Raw genomic sequence first — 19,479 nt, 5'->3', positions numbered from 1 at the left:
ACTGTCTGTCCCGCTGCCCAGTGTCCCCTCCTCATACTGTCCTCAAGGTGCTGACTGTCTGCCTCAATGTCCCACTGTACCCTCTCATACTCTCCTTCAGGTGCTGACTGTCTGTCCCGGTGTCCCACTGTCCCCCTCTCACACTGTTCTCAAGGTGCTGACTGTCTGTCCCGGTATCCCACTGTCCCCCTCTCACACTCTCCTCAAGGTGCTGACTGTCTGTCCCCATGTCCCCCGCTCACACTCTCCTCTGCCCGTCGCGGTCTCCCACTGTCCTGCTCTCACACTCTCTACAAGGTTTTGACCGCCTGTCCCGGTGTCCAACGGTCCTGCTCTCACACTCTCCTCAAGGTGCTGCTTGTCTGTCCCGGTGTCCTACTGTCCTCCTCTCACACTCTCCTCAAGGTGCTGCATGTGTGTCCCGGTGTCCCACTGTGCTGCTCTCACACTCTCCTCAAGGTGCTGATAGTCTGCCCCGGTGTCCCAGTGTCCCCTCCTCACACTCTGCTCAAGGTGCCGCTTGTCTGTCCCAGTGTCCCCCTCTCACACTCTCCTCAGGGTGCTGACTGTCTGTCCCAGTGTCCCCCTCTCACACTCTCCTCAAGGTGCTGACTGTCATTCCCGGTATCCCAGTGTCCCCCACTCACACTCTCCTCAAGGTGCTGCTTGTGTGACCCGGTGTCCAACTGTCCCCCTCTCACAATCACCTCAAGGCGCTGACTGTATATCCCAGTGTCCCAGTGTCCCCCTCTCACATTCTCCTCAAGCTGCTGACTCTCTGCCCTGGTGTCCCTGTCTCACACTCTCCTCAAGGCGCTGACTGTCTGTTCCTGTGTCCCAGTGTCCTCCTCCCACACTCGCGTCAAGGTGCTGACTGTCTGTCCTGATGCCCCTGCCTCTCACGCTCCTCAAGGTGCTGACTGTCTGTCCTGGTGTCCCTGTCTCACACTCTCCTCAACGTGCTTACTGTCTGTCCCAGTGTCTCAATGTCCCCCTCTCGCACTCTCCTCAAGGTGCTGCTTGTCTGTCCCGGTGTCCCACTGTCCCCCTCTCACACTCTCTTCAAGTTTCTTCTCGTCTGTCCCGGTGTGCAGTGTCCCCTTCCCACACTCTCCTGAAGGTGCTAATGACACTGTTGAGGTGTCCCAGTGTCCCTCTCTCACACTCCTCAAGGTGCTGCTGACTCTGTTCAGTTATCCCGATGTCCTTCTCCCACTCTCCTCAACTCACTCTTGCCTCCTTACAACCTCACAATAGAAAATGCTGAAAAAGTTTGATGTGAAGCCTCTTGATCAGGTTCTTCTGTACGTAACACTGAGAGATAGTTCTATCTGAAGCCTCAGATTGTACTGTACGTAACACGGAGATATTTTTCTGCCTGAAGCCTCAGATTGCACTGTTCATAACACTGAGAGACAGTTCTATCTGAAACCTCAGATTGTACTGTACATAACACTGAGAGATAGTTCTATCTGAAGCCTCAGATTGTACTGTACATAACACTGAGAGATAGTTCTATCTGAAGCCTCAGATTGTACTGTTCATAACAATGAGAGATAGTTCTATCTGAAATGTCTTGCTCAGATTGTACTGTACATAACACCGAGAGATAGTTATATCTGAAGCCTCAGATTGTACTGTTCATAACACTGAGAGATAGTTCTATCTGAAGCCTCAGATTGTACTGTTCATAACAATGAGAGATAGTTCTATCTGAAATGTCTTGCTCAGATTGTACTGTACATAACACCGAGAGATAGTTATATCTGAAGCCTCAGATTGTACTGTTCATAACACTGAGAGATAGTTCTATCTGAAACCTCAGATTGTACTGTACATAACACCGAGAGATAGTTATATCTGAAGCCTCAGATTGTACTGTACATAACACCGAGAGATAGTTCTATCTGAAGCCTCAGATTGTACTGTTCGTAACAATGAGAGATAGTTATATCTGAAGCCTCAGATTGTACTGTACATAACACCGAGAGATAGTTCTATCTGAAGCCTCAGATTGTACTGTACATAACACCGAGAGATAGTTCTATCTGAAGCCTCAGATTGCACTGTTCATAACACTGAGAGACAGTTCTATCTGAAACCTCAGATTGTACTGTACATAACACTGAGAGACAGTTCTATCTGAAGCCTCAGATTGTACTGTACATAACACCGAGAGAAGTTCTATCTGAAGCCTCTGGCTCAGATTGTACTGTACATAACATTGAGAGATAGTTCTATCTGAAGCTTCAGATTGCACTGTACATAACACTGAGAGATAGTTCTATCTGAAACCTCTTACTCAGGTTGTACTGTCCATAACACCGAGAGATAGTTCTATCTGAAGTCTCAGATTGTACTGTACTTAGCACTGAGAGATAGTTCTATCTGAAGCCTCAGATTGTACTGTCCGTAACTCTAAGAGATAGTTTCATCTGAAGCCTCAGATAGTACTGTACATAACACTGAGAGAAGTTCTATCTGAAGCCTCAGATTGTACTGTACATAACACTGAGAGATAGTTCTATCTGAAGCCTCAGATTGTACTGTACGTAACACTGAGAGAAGTTCTATCTGAAGCCTCAGATTGTACTGTACGTAACACTGAGGGATAGTTCTATCTGAAGCCTCAGTTTGCACTGGACATAACTCTGAGAGATAGTTCTATCCGATGACTCGAAATAAGATTGTACTTACGTAACACTAAGATATTGATCTGTGTGAAGTCCCTTACGAAAATTGTTCTGTGCATAAACTGCACATAAAATCGGCTACAGCTTGGATTTAGCAGCCTCTATCAATCCTGATTCATGTTCCCCTCATCTAAAACCCACAACCATGATAACCATAAGACGATAAGATGTCGGAGCAGAATTCGGCCATGAAACCCATCGAGCCGGCTCCACCATTCAGTTATGGCTGATAAGTTTCTCAAACACATTCTCCCGCTTTTTCCCCGGAACCATTGATCCCTTCACAAGTCAAGAATCTATCTCTTTCTTAAATACACTCAATGACCTCGTCTCCACAGTCTAGTCTGGCAATGAATTTCACAGATTCACCACCCTCTGGCTGAAGAAATTCCTCCTCATCACATTTCTAAAGTGAGAAGTCTCACAACAGCAGGTTAAAGCCCCACAGGTTTATTTGGAATCACGAGCTTTCGGAACGCTGATCCTTCATCAGGTGAGTGGACAACTGGTATTGTGAGATTTCTTACTGCGCCCACCCCAGTCCAACACCGGCATCTCCACATCACAGTTCTAAAGGGTCGTCCATTTCCTCTGAGACTGTGCCCTCGTATCTGAGTCTCTCCTTCGAATGGAAACACCTTCCCCAAATAACAGTCTATCCAGACCTTTCATTATTCTGTACGTTTCAATGATATCCCCGTCCTCATCCTTCCAAACTCCATCGAGTACAGACCCAAAGTCCTCAGACATTCCTCATGCATTAAGCCTTTCATTCCCCAGATCATTCTTCTGAACATCCTCTGGACCCTCTCCAAGACCAGCACATCTTTCCTTCGATGCGTGGCCCAAGATTGCTGACAATATTCCGATTGTGGCCTGAACAGAGTCTCATAAACCGGCAGCAGTGCACCCCTGCTTTTGTATTCTAGCCCTCTATAAATGAACGCTGACAGAGGGACCTCTGTTACATCGAATGAATATTGAAAGATTTACAGTCTGACCCTCCATTATTTCCAACTTTCCATACCTCCCTGATCCTCAATACCCCATCTAGGCTGTAAATGTTCTACATTGGGTATAAAAAGTATTGGATTGAACAGGGTTAAGTGAAGCTGTTTGTGTAGTGACTGTAATTGATGTGAGTCTCCATGGATCCGATTAGTGTGCCTGGAGGGTTTTCCCTCTTCTATTAATAAGGGATTCTGTTCAATGTGATTTCCCATTGAATCAGCGGGAGCTACAACTCCAACACGAACAGAGATCAGCGGCTGTGGAGAGAGAGGGAGGGAGAAGAGGGATCAGAATCTGGGAGCAATGGATTGGAATGTTCCAACAATGGATCAGAATCTCGGATCAATGGATTGGAAAGTTCCAACAATGGATCAGAATCTGGGAACAATGGATTGGAAAGTTCTAACCAAGGACAGGAGTTTTTCCTATTGGATGTATCTGGTCACTGCAGATGATGCTTGGTGGATATCATCAAATGATCGGATTTATAGTCTACTGAAGGCGATTCAATGTTTTTACTATCCCCTCCTGGCTATTGTTGGTGTTCCAGGTAAGTCCCTGGCTGGAATTGCACCGGCCCGACCGCCACAGGAATCAAAGCAGGCGAGGGGCGGAGCATGGGAAGGTCTGTTGAACACGGGTGGGATTTTGCAGCTTGGGGAAGTGTAAGGCTGTGAAGTCCTGTCCCCTGTGTCCAGTTTCTAATTCTCGAAAGGCTGTTTAGCTGTATTGATTTCCTTGTCATTTACTGCACTCGGTTTGCTGCTTTTGTTATTTCTGTTGAATCTCTGCATCCAGTTATTAATTATTTCAGCCACTGACAATTGTCTCAGGGTCTATGGGCTGGGATGTCTTCTGAGTGCTGTGACTTTCCATAGACATGTGACTTCAAACGCTATTCCTTCGAGAGTAAAAGATTGAGACAGATTCATTTTTACCCTCCACATATGACACCAGTTCACTGCTAATCACACACCCAGTCAGCAGACCACAGAATCAATTTTATTGGTCATATGTGCACAGCAAGATCTCACAGAGAGAAAACTCGTTTTCTAAAGTTTGAAGTTTATTCACCAGTGTCACAAGTTTGGGAACATTAACATTGCCATGAATTAGTGTAAAAATCCCCTGAAGTTACTGTAAACATTTCAGCCCCTGTTCGGTTACGCTGAGGGAGAAATTATCTTGGCCAATGCACCTAAAGAGAGTAACTTTCAAATTTTGGGAGGAATTCGGAGCAGGCAGAGGAGAACCACACAGACACAGGGAGAACGTGCAAACTCTGCACAGACTGTAGCCAAGCCTGGAATTGATCCAGGGCCTCTGGTGCTGAGAGGCAACAATGCTACCCCCTGTGCCACCACAAACTCTCCTACATTCACAGAAACACAAATGCACAGACACACCTCTACTCACATACATAAATACACACATTTACTGACAGAAGCACTCAGATTTCGACACTTAATCCCACTCACACACAAATTCAAGAACCAAAATTGCTGTAACACTCCAGAATAGCGCGCACTTGGGAACACTCGTAAGGTATTCTGGTGCTCACACACAAACATGCACACACACATGCATGCATGCTGCTGCAGACAAGATAGACTTACGCACACACAGACATGCATACTTGTACAGACAACATAGACACACGCAACACACACACGGTAGTGGGCAGGATAACAACTACTCCCTGCCCATTGATGGCGGGGTGAGCAGTAAAACCGCGTGACAGCCTATAACTCAAGTCCACGTCCCATTTCTCGCCTTTTGCAGCCGTCACCGGCAACGGATATGCGGCGGATTGAGTCTCTTGCCCATTTCTGGCAAGGGGCTGAAACAATTATTGAAATTTATTTTAAAACTAATTGAATTAAAATTAGCGAGCCTGGTATGGAATTGTGCGGCACACTTACCTTTACAGCCTCACCGCAGAGGTTGTGTCCGGTGAGGAAAACAGCTGGCCACATGTATGAGGACGAGTCGTGATGGTCTCACCAGTAGAACTGAAGGCCATTGAGGACACTGGGCAAGGTCGAGGGCAATGGTAAGTTCCCCTTAGGCAATGCCCACCGGGCACTGTCCACTTGGCGGTACCACAGGTTGGAGCCTGAGGTGGCTGGGTCTACAAGAGGAGGGCCTGAAGCGAGCGGGGCCTACGGGCCATGTTGTGGAGGAGCAGGACCTGCGGGGGCTCGACTTGCAGGAACGGGAGCTGAAGTTAGGGTGGGGGGCCTCACTCCCTCACTGCATGCACAGTGGGGTAGGGAGGGGGTCTTGCTGCCTCTCTGCATGCAGAGTGGGGTAGGGAGGGGACTCGCTGCCTCTCTGCATGCACAGCTGGGTAGGTAGGGGATCTCGCTGCCTCTCCGCATGCACAGTGGGGTAGGGAGTGGTTCTCGCTGCCTCTCTGCATGCACAGTGGGAAAGGGAGTGGTTCTCGCTGCCTCTCTGCATGCACAGTGGAGCAGGGAGGGGGCTTCGCTGCCTCTCTGCATGCGCAGTAGGGTAGGGAGGGGGTCTCGCTGCCTCTCTGCATGCACAGTGGGGTAGGGAGGGGGTCTTGCTGCCTCTCTGCATGCACAGTGGGTTCGGGAGGGGGTCTCGCTGCCTCTCTGTATGTACAGTGGGTTAGGGAGGGGGCCTCGCTGCCTCTCTGCATGCACAGTGGGTAGGGAGTGGTTCTCGCTGCCTCTCTGCATGCACAGTGTGATAGGGAGGGGTCTCGCTGCCTCTCTGCATGCACAGTGGGGTAGGGAGTGGGTCTCGCTGCCTCTCTGCATGCACAGTGGGGTAGGGAGGGGGTTTTGCTGTCTCTCTGCATGCAGAGTGGAGTAGGGAGGGAGTGTCGCTGCCTCTCTGCATGCACAGTGGGGTAGGAAGAGGGTCTCGCTCGCTCTCTGCATGCACAGTGGGGTAGTGAAGGGGCCTCACTGCCTCTTTACTTGCAAGTGGTGTTGGGGAAGGCGGGTGATAGGGCCAGGTGTTGGGGGTGGGGCTATATCCGGTCGGGGTCTCTTCACAAAGAGCTGTGGCCCCCAGACTATCTGGGGGCAGCTGCTGTGTTGAAGCGAGCTCCAGCAGCAGAGAGCTGACAGATGTCTCTCTCAGACCAGCAGCTCACTGCTTGCTGCAATTGCGCATTTACAATCCCATAGGTTTTGTGCGTGCTCCGTATCCCAGCCAGCGCTGCAAGAGCTGCAAGTGATGGGGCCACTGCTGAAGGTGAACTAACATAAAACCATAGAACCATAGAAAAGTACAGCTCAGAAACAGGCCTTTTGGCCCTTCTTGTCTGTGCCGAACCATTTTATGCCTAGTCCCACTGACCTGCACTTGGATCATATCCCTCCACACCCCTCTCATCGATGAACCCGTCCAAGTTTTTCTTAAATGTTAAAAGTGACCCCGCATTTACCACTTTATCCGGCAGCTCATTCCACACTCCCACCACTCTCTGCGTGAAGAAGCCCCCCCCCCCCCCCCCCTTATATTCCCTTTAAACTTTTCTCCTTTCACCCTTAACCCATGCCCTCTGGTTTTTTTCTCCCCTAGCCTCAGCGGAAAAAGCCTGCTTGCATTCATTCTATCAATACCGATCAAAATCTTATACACCTCTATCAAATCTCCCCTCATTCTTCTACGCTCCAGGGAATAAAGTCCCAACCTGTTCAATCTCTCTCTATAACTCAGCTTCTCAAGCCCCGGCAACATCCTTGTGAACCTTCTCTGCACTCTTTCAACCTTATTTACATCCTTCCTGTAACTAGGTGACCAAAACTGTACACAATACTCCAAATGTGGCCTCACCAATGCCTTATATAACCTTACCATAACACTCCAACTTTTATACTCGATACTCCGATTTATAAAGGCCAATGAACCAAAGGCACTCTTTACGACCCTATCCACCTGTGACGTCACTTTTAGGGAATTCTGTACCTGTATTCGACATTTTCTATTAAGAGACTCCTGGATGAGTACATGGGACTTAATAGGATGGAGGGGTATCGGTAGGCCTAAAAGGTAGGCATATGTTCAGCACAACTTGTGGGGCCGAAGGGCCTGTTTTGTGCTTTAGTTTTTCTATCTTTCTATGTTTCCATGGGATTTAACAGCACAAAATGAGGCCCTTCGGCCCCTTATGTCTGAACTGGGCATCAAACACCTATCCAATGGAATCCCATTTTCCAGCACTCGGTCCACAGCCTTGTATGCTCTGGCGTTTGAATTGCTGATCTAAATGCCTCGTGTGGCAATTCCCGCTTCTACCATCCTATCAGGCCGTGTGCTGCAGATCCCAGCACCCTGTGGATGGAAACATTTTTCCTCAAATCCACACAAAAATCTGCCCTTTACCTTAAATCCTCGCCCCTCTGGTCATTGACACCTCTACTGAAGAGAAAATGTTTCTTCCTGTCTATGTGCAGCATAATTTTGTACATATCACTCAGGTCCCCCCCACATGAAACCAATCCCCACCACCATCCACAACACCCATTCCCCCTCCACCTCTCTAAGTTGAAAACCCAGACTCTCTTCATAGCTGAAAATCTCCAGCCCAGGCAGCATCCTGGTGAATCTCCTCTCCACCGTCTCCAGTGCAATTACATCCTTCCTCTTGTGTGAGAACAGAGCTGCACACAGTACTCTTGCTCTGCTCGAACCAGCATTTTATAAACTTCCATCATAACCTCCCAGCTCTTATATTCTATGCTGTGACTGCTAAAGGCAAGTATCCTACACATCGTCCTAACCACCTCATCTACCTGTCTTGCCAGCTTCAGGATCTGCATATAGGCACCCCCAGCTTCATTCTGGTCCTCTGCACTTCCTCGCACTCGACCGGGTATGGTGCTTTTCCTTGCCCTGATAGTCGTCCCAAATGCATCGCCTCATATTTTTCAGTTTTAAATTTCATTTACCCATCTGACCAGCCTGTCCGTTTCCTGGGCACGGTGGCACAGTGGTTAGCTCTGCTGCCCCGCAGCGCCATGGACGCGTGTTCGATTCCTGGCTTGGGTCACTGTCTCTGTGGAGTTTGCACATTTTCCCGTGTCTGCATGGGTTTCCTCCGGGTGCTCGTTTCCTCCCACTTTCAAAGACGGATGGGTTAGGTGGATTGGCCAGGCTATATAGCCCTTAGTGTCAGGGAGACTCGCTCGGGTAAATTAATGGGGTTTTGGGGATAGGGCCTGGGTGGGATTGTGGTCGAAACCGACTCGATGGGCCGAATAGCCTCCTTCTGCACTGTCGGATTATATGATTCCTGTAATCTAAGGCTTTCCTCCTCAATATTTACCACACCACCAATTTGTATATCATCCGCGAACATACTGATCATACCTCACACATTCATATCCGGAACATCAACGTGCACTGCAAAAAGCAAGGGACCCAGCATCGATCCCTGTGGATCTCCCACTCACCTGACGAACGAGCAGCGCTCCGAAAGCTAGTGGCGTTTGCTACCAAATAAACCTGTTGGACTTTAACCTGTTGTTGTTAGACTCCTTACTATGTTTACACCAGTCCAACGCCGGCATCTCCACATCATGACATGTATTAGTATACAGTGGAACGTATTGTTCCTTGAGTGCTATACAGACAAAGCATACCGTGCATAGAGGACGAGAGAGTGCAGAATGTAATGTTGCAGTCATAGCTTAGGTGCAGAAAAAGAACATCTTAATGCGATGTCGGTTCTTTCAAACGTCTGATGGCAGCAGAGAAGAAGCTGTTCTCGAGTTGGCACCATGATGGCACAATGGTTAGCACTGCTGTCTCACAGGGATCGGAGTTTGATTCCTGGCTTGGATCACTGTGTGGAATTTGTAGATTCTTCATCGGTCTGCGTGGGTTTCCAGCCACTGTCCAAAGACATGCAGGTTAGGTTGATGGGCTTTGCTAAATTGCCTATTAGGGTCCCGGGATATGTTAGAGACATTACCAGGGTACATATGGGACAGGAGAAATGACGTAGGTGGGATAGTTGTTGGTGCAGACTCAATGGGCCTAATGGCATTCTTCTGCACTGTAATGTTTCTATGGTTCTGAGTCAGTTGGTACATGTCCTCAGAACTTTTCATCTTAGTTTCCGATGGAACAAGTTGAAAGCGTTTTTCTCCGTGGTGTGTGGGGTCCTTAATTAGGCCGGCTGCTTTTCCGAGGCAGCGGGAAGCATAGACAGTGTCAATTGGTGGTTTGAGTGATGGACTGGGTTCCATTCATGAATTTTTGAAATTTCGTCCGGTCTTGGACAGAGCAGGAGCCATACCAAGCTGTGATACAACCAGAAAGAATGTTTTCTATGGTGCAACTCTGAAAGTTGGAGAGAATCGTGGCTGACATGCCAATTGTCCTTAGACCTCTGAGAAAGTAGAGGCGTTGGTCGGCTTTCTTAATTATAGGATCATCGTGAAGGGACCAGGACAGGGTTGTTGGTTATCTGGACCCATAAAAACGTGATGCTCTCGACCATTTCAACTTCATCCCATTGCTGGATACAGGGGCATATACTCCACTATGCTTCCTGAAGTCGATGACTACCTCATCTGCTTTGTTGACATTGAGCAAAAGATTATTGTGGTCGCACCAGTTCACCAGATTCTCTGTCTCTTCCCTATTCTCAGTCTCATTGTTGTTTGAGTTCCGACGCACTGCAGTGGTGTCATCAGCAAACTTGGAAATCGAGTTGGAGGGGAATTTGCCCACACTGTCATTGGAGTATAGTAAGGGGCTGAGGACACAGCCTTGTAGGGAACCGCTGTTGAGGATGATTGTGGAGGAGGTTATGTTGACTGTCTTATTCATTGCTCTCTGCACAAGTTCAAGATCAAATTGCAGAAGCAGGAGCCGAACCCCAGGACACGGATTTTGGACATGGGTTTCGGCGGAATAATGGTGTTAAAGGCTGAGCTGTAGTCGATAAACACGAGTCTGTGTTACAGGGTTGACTGTCGATCCAGGGAGATGGTCTCCACTCCAGGGTGCAGTCCTGTCTAAGTATAATAGAGTCGGAACTGTTGAGGCATCAGGATCTCCCTCTGCCAACTGTTAGTATTGTCCAGAGGAAAGGGTGAAACCAGCACTGTTTGGTACCAGCACTGCTGCGGGGGTTGTCAGTAAGCTGTCTGAGAGACGACAGATTACCACCTACAGGACTCCACTCTGGATTTTGTCAGGGTTTACTCCCTCAGCCTTCTTCCCCTCTAAATCCCCTACAAAGTAGTGGGGCTATTTACCTGTAACTGAGTGAGGGTCAATGTTGTGGACTCCCCGGAAAATGCTCACTCAAGTGTAAACATTGTGTCGCTACCATGGAGCAGCACGGTGACACAGTGGTTAGCACTGCTGACTCACAGTATCAGGGACCTGGGTTCAATTCCAAGCTTGGGTCACTGTCTGTGTGGAGTTTGGGCCTTCTCCCCGTGTCTGCGTGGGTTTCCTCCGATGCTCCACTTTCCTCTCACACTGCAAAGGACGCGCTGGATTTTTTAAAAAACTAGATTTAATTGTTCTATGTGCGTGTGTACATTTTTAAAAATTTTAACCCATCCTCAGTCTGACTGGAAATTTCTTCCCCTGAATCACATTTAATTTTATTCTTTATTTTCTTCCTGACAGTGAACATAATCACAATTGTGACATTGACGAGCAGAAACTGTGGTCTGTCCCAATGTGTCACTCGTTACCTGGTGGCCATGTCAGCGGGGGATCTGCTGGTCGTTATCCTCGACCTGATATTGAGACACATTCCCATTGTTTATTGGAACCAGTTTTATTTCCTGAAGTCGCTCCCCCTGTGTAACATCCACGCCGTCCTGCTTTATGCAGCCACTGACTGTTCTGTCTGGTTCACCGTCACTTTCACCTTTGATCGATTTGTGGCCATTTGCTGCCCCAAGCTGAAAAGTAAATATTGCACTGAGAAATCGGCGGCTGTGGTTCTGGGAACAGTGACGGTGCTGAGCAGTTTCAAGAATATTTTCTGGTATTTTATGTTATCAAATACGTATGCGCTGGGGAACTTCCCCTGGATTTGTGATTACACATGGCATGTTCTGTTCTCTCCGGTCTGGACAACAATCGAGTTCCTCCATCACATTCTAACCCCATGTGTCCCTTTCATCCTGATTCTGCTGCTCAATGCTTTCACCGTCAGACACATTTTAGTGAGCAGCAGAGCCCGCAGGAGACTCCGGACTCACAGCAATGGGGAGAATCCCAGCGACCCAGAGATGGAGAGTCGCAGGAAATCCATCATTTTACTGTTTGTTATCTCAGCCAATTTCATCCTCTTATGGTCAACATTAATGGTCTTTTCAATATGGCTTCGGATGTCTAATTTGGGCTATTCGGTACATTTAGATATTTTCGTTCTGGAAATCGGTTTCATCCTGCAACTTACAAGTTGCTGTACAAACACTGCTATTTATGCTGTGACACAGAGTCACTTCAGACAGCAGCTGAAAAATGTGCTGAAATATCCCCTTATTGTAATTCTTCAACTCATTGTTGAATGAGATGGAGCTCTGTAGGAACACAGAGAGAGTAGGAAAGAAATCAAATGGGGAGTTAGAAGGGCAAAAAAAGGTCGCAAAATGTTCTTGGCAGACAGGATTAAGGAGAATCCTAAGGCATTTTATTCATATGTTAGGATCAAAAGATTTGTTCGGGAAAAAAGTCGGACCTCTCAGGGACAAAGGAGAGGAATTATGCTTAGAACCCAAGGGAATAGGGAAGATCCTAAATGAATACTTTGCATCGGTATTCATAAAGGAGAAGGACTTGTTAACTAGGAGTGTCTCAGAGGAAGGTGTTGACCCGTTAGAGAGAATCTCCATGACAAGGGAGGAAGTGTCAGGATTTTTAGGTAACATTAAAACTGACAAATCCCCAGGGCCTGATGGCATCTATCCTAGACTGCTCAGGGAGACAAGAGATGTAATTCCTGGGCCTCTGATGGAAATCTTTGTCTCTTCATTGGACACAGGTGAGGTCCCTAAGGATTGGAAGATAGCGAATGTGGTATCGTTATTTAAGAAGGGTAGCAGGGATAATTCGGGTATTTATGGCTCAGTGAGATTGACGTCTGTGGTAGGGAATTTGTTGGAGAGGATTCTTAGAGACAGGATGTATGTGCATTTAGAACGGAACAATCTCATTAATGACAGACAGCATGGTTTTGTAAGAGGGAGGTCGTGCCTTACAAATTTGGCAGAGATTTTTGAGGAAGTGACAAAAACGGTTGACGAAGGAAGGGCCGTGGATGTCGCCTATATGGATTTCAGGAAGGCATTTGACAAAGTCCCTCATGGCAGGTTGGTTAAAATGGTTAAGGTTCATGGGATACAAGGAGAGGCGGCTAGATTGGTAGAGAACTGGCTTGGCCACAGGAGACAGAGGGAAGCAGTCAAAGGGTCTTTTTCTGGCTGGAGGTCTGTGACCTGTGGTGTTCCGCAGGGCTCTGTACTGGGACCTCTGCTATTTGTGATATATATAAAGGATATAAAAGAAGGTGTAACTGGTGTAATCAGCAAGTTTGTGGATGACACGAAGATGGCTGGACTTGCGGATAGCGATGAACATTGTCGGACAATATAGCAGGATATAGATTGGCTGGAAAATTGAGCGGAGAAATAGCAGATGGAATTTAATCCAGATAAATGCAAAGTGATGCATTTTGGAAGAACAAATGTCGGGGGGAGTTATCCAATAAGTGGCAGAGCCATCAAGAGTATAGAAACACAGAGGGACCGAGGTGTGCAAGTCCACAAATCCTTGAAGGTGGCAGCACAGGTGGAGAAGGTGGTGAAGAAGGCATATGGTATGCTTGCCTTTATAGGACGGGGTATAGAGTATAAAAGCTGGAGGCTGCTGTTGCAGCTGTATAGATCGATGGTTAGGCCACATTTGGATTACTGCGTCCAGGTCTGGTCGCCGCACGAGCGGAAGGACGTGGAGGCTTTAGAGAGAGTGCAGAGAAGGTTTACCAGGATGTTGCCTGGTATGGAGGGTCTTAGCTGTGAGGAGAGATTGCGTAAACTGGGCTTGTTCTCCCTGGAAAGACGGAGAATGAGGGGAGACGTAATGGAGGTGTACAAAATTATGACGGGTATAGATAGGGTGAACAGGTCGGAGGTGACGATCACGAGGGGTCACGGGCTCAAGGTGAGAGGGGCGAAGTATAACTCAGATATTAGAGGGATGTTTTTTACACAGAGGGTGGTGGGGGCCTGGAATGCGCTGCCAAGTAGGGTGGTGGAGGCAGACACACTGGCATCGTTTAAGACTTACCTGGATATTCACATGAGCAGTCTGGGAATGGAGGGATACAAACAATTGGTCTAGTTGGACCAATGAGCAGCACAGGCTTGGCGGGCCGAATGGACTGTTTCCTGTGCTATACTGTTCTTTCTTCTTTGTTCATTAAACCCTGAGAGGAATCTGCAACTACAAGACCCCTGATTCTTCCTATTGGAATTCAAGCTGTAAATCAACAAGCAGCCTCACAGAGACAGAAAGAGTGACAGATAGAGAGAGAGAGGGCAGTGAGAGCAACAGTGAGAGTGATAGAGTGTCAGAGATTGACAGAGAGAGAGAGAAGGGCATAAATACATTGAGCGTAACAGAGTTTGAAAGCGATTCTAACAGATACAGTGAAAGAAACAGAGAGAGCGAGAGAGAGAGAGACAGAGAGAAAGGACAGAGACAGATAGGGCTTCTCGCAGAGCGAGAAATACAGGGATAGAGATTGGGGGAAATGGGGAGGGAGATGGAGAGGGAATGAGTAAGGGAGACAGAGGGAGACAGATGGGTGGATGTAAAGAGAGAGGGAGACTAAGACGGAAAGGGAGACAGAAAGGGAGGCAGAGAGAAACAGAGACAGAGACAGAGAGCGTCAGCGAATTTGAAACAGTGAGACTGAATGAGTACAATGGACACAGCAAGAGCAAAACTCAGAGCGAGGTTGAGGTAGAGAAAGACAGAGAAATCAGAAAATGGGGACAGGGAAGGAGAGGGAGAAGGAGAGTGAGACTGAGAGGGGGAGGAGACACAGAGGAAGAGTGTAGAGAGAACGTGAGTGAGGGAGATGCAGAGAGACAGGAAGAGACACAGAGAATAAGGTGGGCGAACTTGCAGCACGGGTTGGTACCTGGGACTTCGATGTTGTGGCCATCTCGGAGACATGGAGACAGCAGGGACAGGAATGGTTGTTGCAGGTTCCGGGGTTTAGATGTTTCAGTCAGAGCAGGGAAGGTGGTAAAAGAGGTGGAGGTGTGGCATTGTTAGTCAAGGGCAGTATCACGCTGGCGGAATGGACGTTTGATGAGAACTCATCCACTGAGGTAGTCTGGGCTGAGGTTAGAAGCAGGAAAGACAAGGTCGCCCTGTTGTTAGTTTTCTATAGGCCTCCTAAAAGTTCTAGAGATGTAGAGGAAAGGATTGCAACGTTGATTCTGGATAGGAGCGAAAGTAACAGGGGAGTTGTTATGGGGGACTTGAACTTTGCAAATATTGACTGGAAAAGCTATAGTTCGAGTACTTCAGAGGGGGCAGTTTTTGTCCAATGTGTGCAGGAGGGTTTGCTGACACGAATGTAGATAGGCCAACAAGAGGCGAGGCCACATTCGATTTGGTACTGGGTAATGAACCAGACCAGTTGTTAGAATTGGAGGTAGGGGAGCACTTTGGTGATAGTGACAACAATTCAGTTACATTTACATTAGCGATGGGAAGGAATAGGTATACACCGAAAGTCAAGAGTTATAGCTGGGGGAAAGGAAATTATGATGCAGATTAGGCGAGATTTAGGATGCATAGGTTGGGGGAGGAAACTGCAGGGAATGGGCACAATTGAAATGTGGAGCTTGTTCAAGGAACACCTACTGGGTGTCCTTGATAAATATGTACCTATCAGGGAGGGAGGAATGGTCGAGTGAGGGAACCGTGGTTTACTGAAGAAGTTGAATCTCTTGTGAAGAGGAAGAAGGAGACTTATGTAAAGATGAGACGTGAAGGCTAAGGTAGGGCGCTTGAGAGTTACAAGTTAGTCAGGAAGGAACTAAAGATAGAGTTAAGAAAACCCAGGAGGGGGCATGAGAAGTCTTTGTCAGGTCGGATCAAGGGAAACCCTAAAGCTTTCCACAGGTATGTCAGGAATAAAAGCATGACGAGGGTAAGATTAGGGCCGGTCAAGGACAGTAGGGGGAAGTTGTCCACAGATCTCTGAAGGTTGCCACTCAAGAGGATAGAGCTGTGAAGAAGGCCTATAGTGTGTTGGCTTTTATTAACAGGGGGTTGGAGTTTAAGAGCCGTGGGGTTATGCTGCAACTGTACAGGACCTTGGTGAGACCACATTTGGAATATTGTGTGCAGTTCTGGTCACCTCACTATAAGAAGGATGTGGAAGCGCTGGAAAGACTGCAAAGGAGATTTACCAGGATGCTGCCTGGTTTGGAGGGTAGGTCTTATCAGGAAAGATTGAGGGAGCTAGGGCTGTTCTCTCTGGAGCAGAGGAGGTTCAGGGGAGAATTAATAGAGGTTTATAAAGTGATGAAGGGGATAGATAGAGTGAACGTTCAATGACTATTTCCTCGGGTGGATCGAGCTATTACAAGGGGGCATAACTATAGGGTTCATGTTGGGAGATATAGGAAGGATATCCGAGGTAGGTTCTTTACTCAGAGAGCGGTCGGGTTGTGGAATGCACTGCCTGCAGTGATAGTGGAGTTAGACACTTTAGGAACATTTAAGCGGTTATTGGATAGGCACATGGAGCACACCAGGATGATAGGGAGTGGGATAGCTTGATCTTGGTTTCAGATAAAGCTCCGCACAACATCGTGGGCCGAAGTGCCTGTTCTGTGCTGTACTGTTCTATGTTCTATTTTCTATAAATGGTAGGTGAGGGTGAGCTGTAACTGGCTCAATGTGTGGGAATGTGCAAAACAGCTGCAGTAAAATGTGGGTAAGTGTGAGTTTATCCACTTTTGCAGCAATAATAGGGAGACAGATTATTATTTGAATGGGTGTAAATTGAGAGAGGTGGATACTCAGCGAGACCTTGGTGTCTGTATGCATCAGTAACTGAAAGTAAGCGCGCATGTACAACAGGCAGTAAAGAAGACAACTGTAATGCTGGCCTTCATAGGGAGAAGATTTGAGTACAGGAATAGAGATGTGTTACTGCAATTGTACAGAGCATTGCCGAGGCCACACTTTGAGTATTGTGCAGTGTTTTGGTGTCCTTATCTGAGGAAGGATATCCTTGCTATAGAGCGAGTAAAGCGAATGTTTACAAGGCCGATTCCTGGGTTGTGAAAAGAAGAGAGACTAAGTCGGTTCGGGTTTTATTGATTGGAGTTTATTTGGGTGAAACATATAATATTGGAACATGTTTAGACAGGGTGGATTCAGAAAGAATTTTCTCGATGCTCAGGGAGTTGAGGACTTGGGTAAATGGTTTGAGGATGATCATCAACCTTTTAGAACAGATGTGAGGAGAAGGTTCTCCACCCAGATAATCTTTGGACTTCACTACAACAGAAAGTAGCTGAGGCCAAAACCTTTAGTGATTTCAGGAAGAAATAATATATATAGCTCTTGGGGCTAAAGTGATCACAGGATATGGGGGAAAGGGCTGATCACGATATTGAAGTTGATGATCAGCAATAATCAAACTGAATGTCGGAGCTGGCTCGAAGGGCCGAATGGCCTGCTCCTGTCGTTCCTATACTTCAATGTTTCTCTGATTGTGAAACTGGGGTGAGTCTGAACCTGGCATGGGCCTGAACTTCTGCAATTGTTTGGACATGTTGATTGAGCGATGTTGGTGTGGATATGAACCTGATGTTCTGAACCAGATGAGGCTGCGCATCTAATGATACCTTAAAGACAGGAATGGTGTAAACCCGGGGTGGATTTGAAACCGGGGAGATCGCTCCCCCCTCCCTCACACAAACAGCCTCAACCCCATTCCTCACCACCCCAACCTATCCTGAAAACACCACCCCAAATCCCTGCCCACGGAACATATTCCAAATGCTCCTTAAGTCCACCTGTATCCCTCATCCCCCATACCATAAGAGACCATAAGACACAAGCAGAACTAGGCCACTCGGCCCATCGAGTCTGCTCTGCCATTCAATCATGGCTGATGTTTTTCTCATCCCCATTGTCCTGCCTTTTCCCCATAACCCCTGATCCCTTTATTAACCAAGAACCAATCTATCTTTGTATTAAAGACATTGAATGACCCGGCCTCCACAGCCTTCTGCAGCAAAGAGTTCCACAGATTCACCAATCTCTGGCTGAAGAAATTCCTCCTCACCTCTGTTTTAAAAGATCGTCCCTTTCGCCTGAGCTCTTTGCCCACTCTCCTAACCTGTCCAAGTCCTTCTGCAGCCAATCCCCCCCCCCCCCCCCCACTGCACTTCGCTTCCTCAATACTCCCTGTCCATCTCCATATCTTTGTATCATCTGCAAACGTAGCAACAGTGCCTTCATTTCGTTCTTCCAAATCATTAATGTATATTGTGAAAAGTTGTGGTCCCAACACTGACCCCTGAGGCGCACCGCAGGTCACTGGCTGCCATCCTGAAAAAAGACACCGTCTTGCCCATTCTCTGCCATCTGCCAGTCAGTCAACCCTCTATCCATGCCAGGATCTTACCCTCAACACCATTGGCACATAACTGAGTTGTGCCCTCTGGTTCTAGTTTTTCCTACTATTGGAAACATCCTCTCCTTGTCCACTCTATCCAGGCCTCGCAGTATCCTGTAACTTTCAATAAGATCCCCCCCCCCCCGCCCCCCCCCCTCCCCCCGTCCCGCCCCAACTCATCTTTCTAAACTGGGGCCCAAAACTGTTCACAATACTCCAAATGGGTTCCGCCCAGAGTATTATATCGCCTCAGAAGTACATCCCTGCTCTTGTATTCTTGCCCTCTCGACATGAATGCTAGCATTCCATTTGCCTTCCTAACTCCCGACTGAACCTGCACGTTAACCTTTAGAGAATCTTGAACAAGGAATCCCAAATTCCTTTGTGCATCTGATTTTCCAAGCATTTTCCCATTTAGAAAATACCATTCCTCCTTCCAAAGTGCATAACCTCACACGTTTCCTCATTGCATTCCATCTGCCACCTCTTTGCCCACTCTCCTAACTTGTCCAAATCCTTCTGCAGCACTTCCCCCGCCCCCCTCCCCCTCCCTCAATACTGCCTGTCCGTCTACATATCTTTGTATCATCAGTGGTCCCAGCACTGACCCTTGTCACCGGCTGCCATCCTGAAAAAAGACCTCTTCATCCCCAATCTCTGCATTCTGACAGTCAACCAATCCTCTATGCATGCCAGGATTTTCCCCTCAACACCATTGGCTCTTTACTTATTTAATAGTCTCCTATGTGGCATCTTGTCAAAGGACTTCTGGAAATCTAAATAAATCACGTTCTCATTTATCTAACTTCCTTGTTACCTCCTCAAAGAACTCGAACGGATTTGTCAGACAAGACCTCGCCTTGACAAAGCTGTGCTGACTCAGTCCTACTTTATGATGCACTTCCAAGTACTCTGAGATCTCATCTTTAATAATGGATTCTAAAATCTTGCCAATGACCGAAGTCAGGCTCACTGAGCTATAATTTCCCGTCTGCTGCCTCCCTCCCTTCTTAAACAGCGGTGGTAAATTAGCTACTTTCCAGTCCTCTGGTACAGCCCCTGCCTCCATTGATTGCTGAAAGATCACCACCAATGCCACCA

At 47.5% G+C, this 19,479-nt stretch overlaps 1 long non-coding RNA gene across 1 annotated transcript in view; it reads right to left on the bottom strand.

The window, feature by feature from the left end:
- LOC144486497 (uncharacterized) overlaps positions 1–19,479 on the bottom strand; it is a 220,102-nt gene that overhangs the window by 46,243 nt on the left and 154,380 nt on the right. The gene's annotated exons all lie outside the window — the stretch shown is intronic.

The sequence above is a fragment of the Mustelus asterias genome, unplaced genomic scaffold (assembly GCF_964213995.1).
Source record: "Mustelus asterias unplaced genomic scaffold, sMusAst1.hap1.1 HAP1_SCAFFOLD_371, whole genome shotgun sequence".
In the NCBI taxonomy this organism is placed as follows: domain Eukaryota; kingdom Metazoa; phylum Chordata; class Chondrichthyes; order Carcharhiniformes; family Triakidae; genus Mustelus; species Mustelus asterias.
The sequence above is the reverse complement of the archived record's forward strand: the minus strand, read 5'-3'. Positions and strand labels throughout refer to the sequence as shown.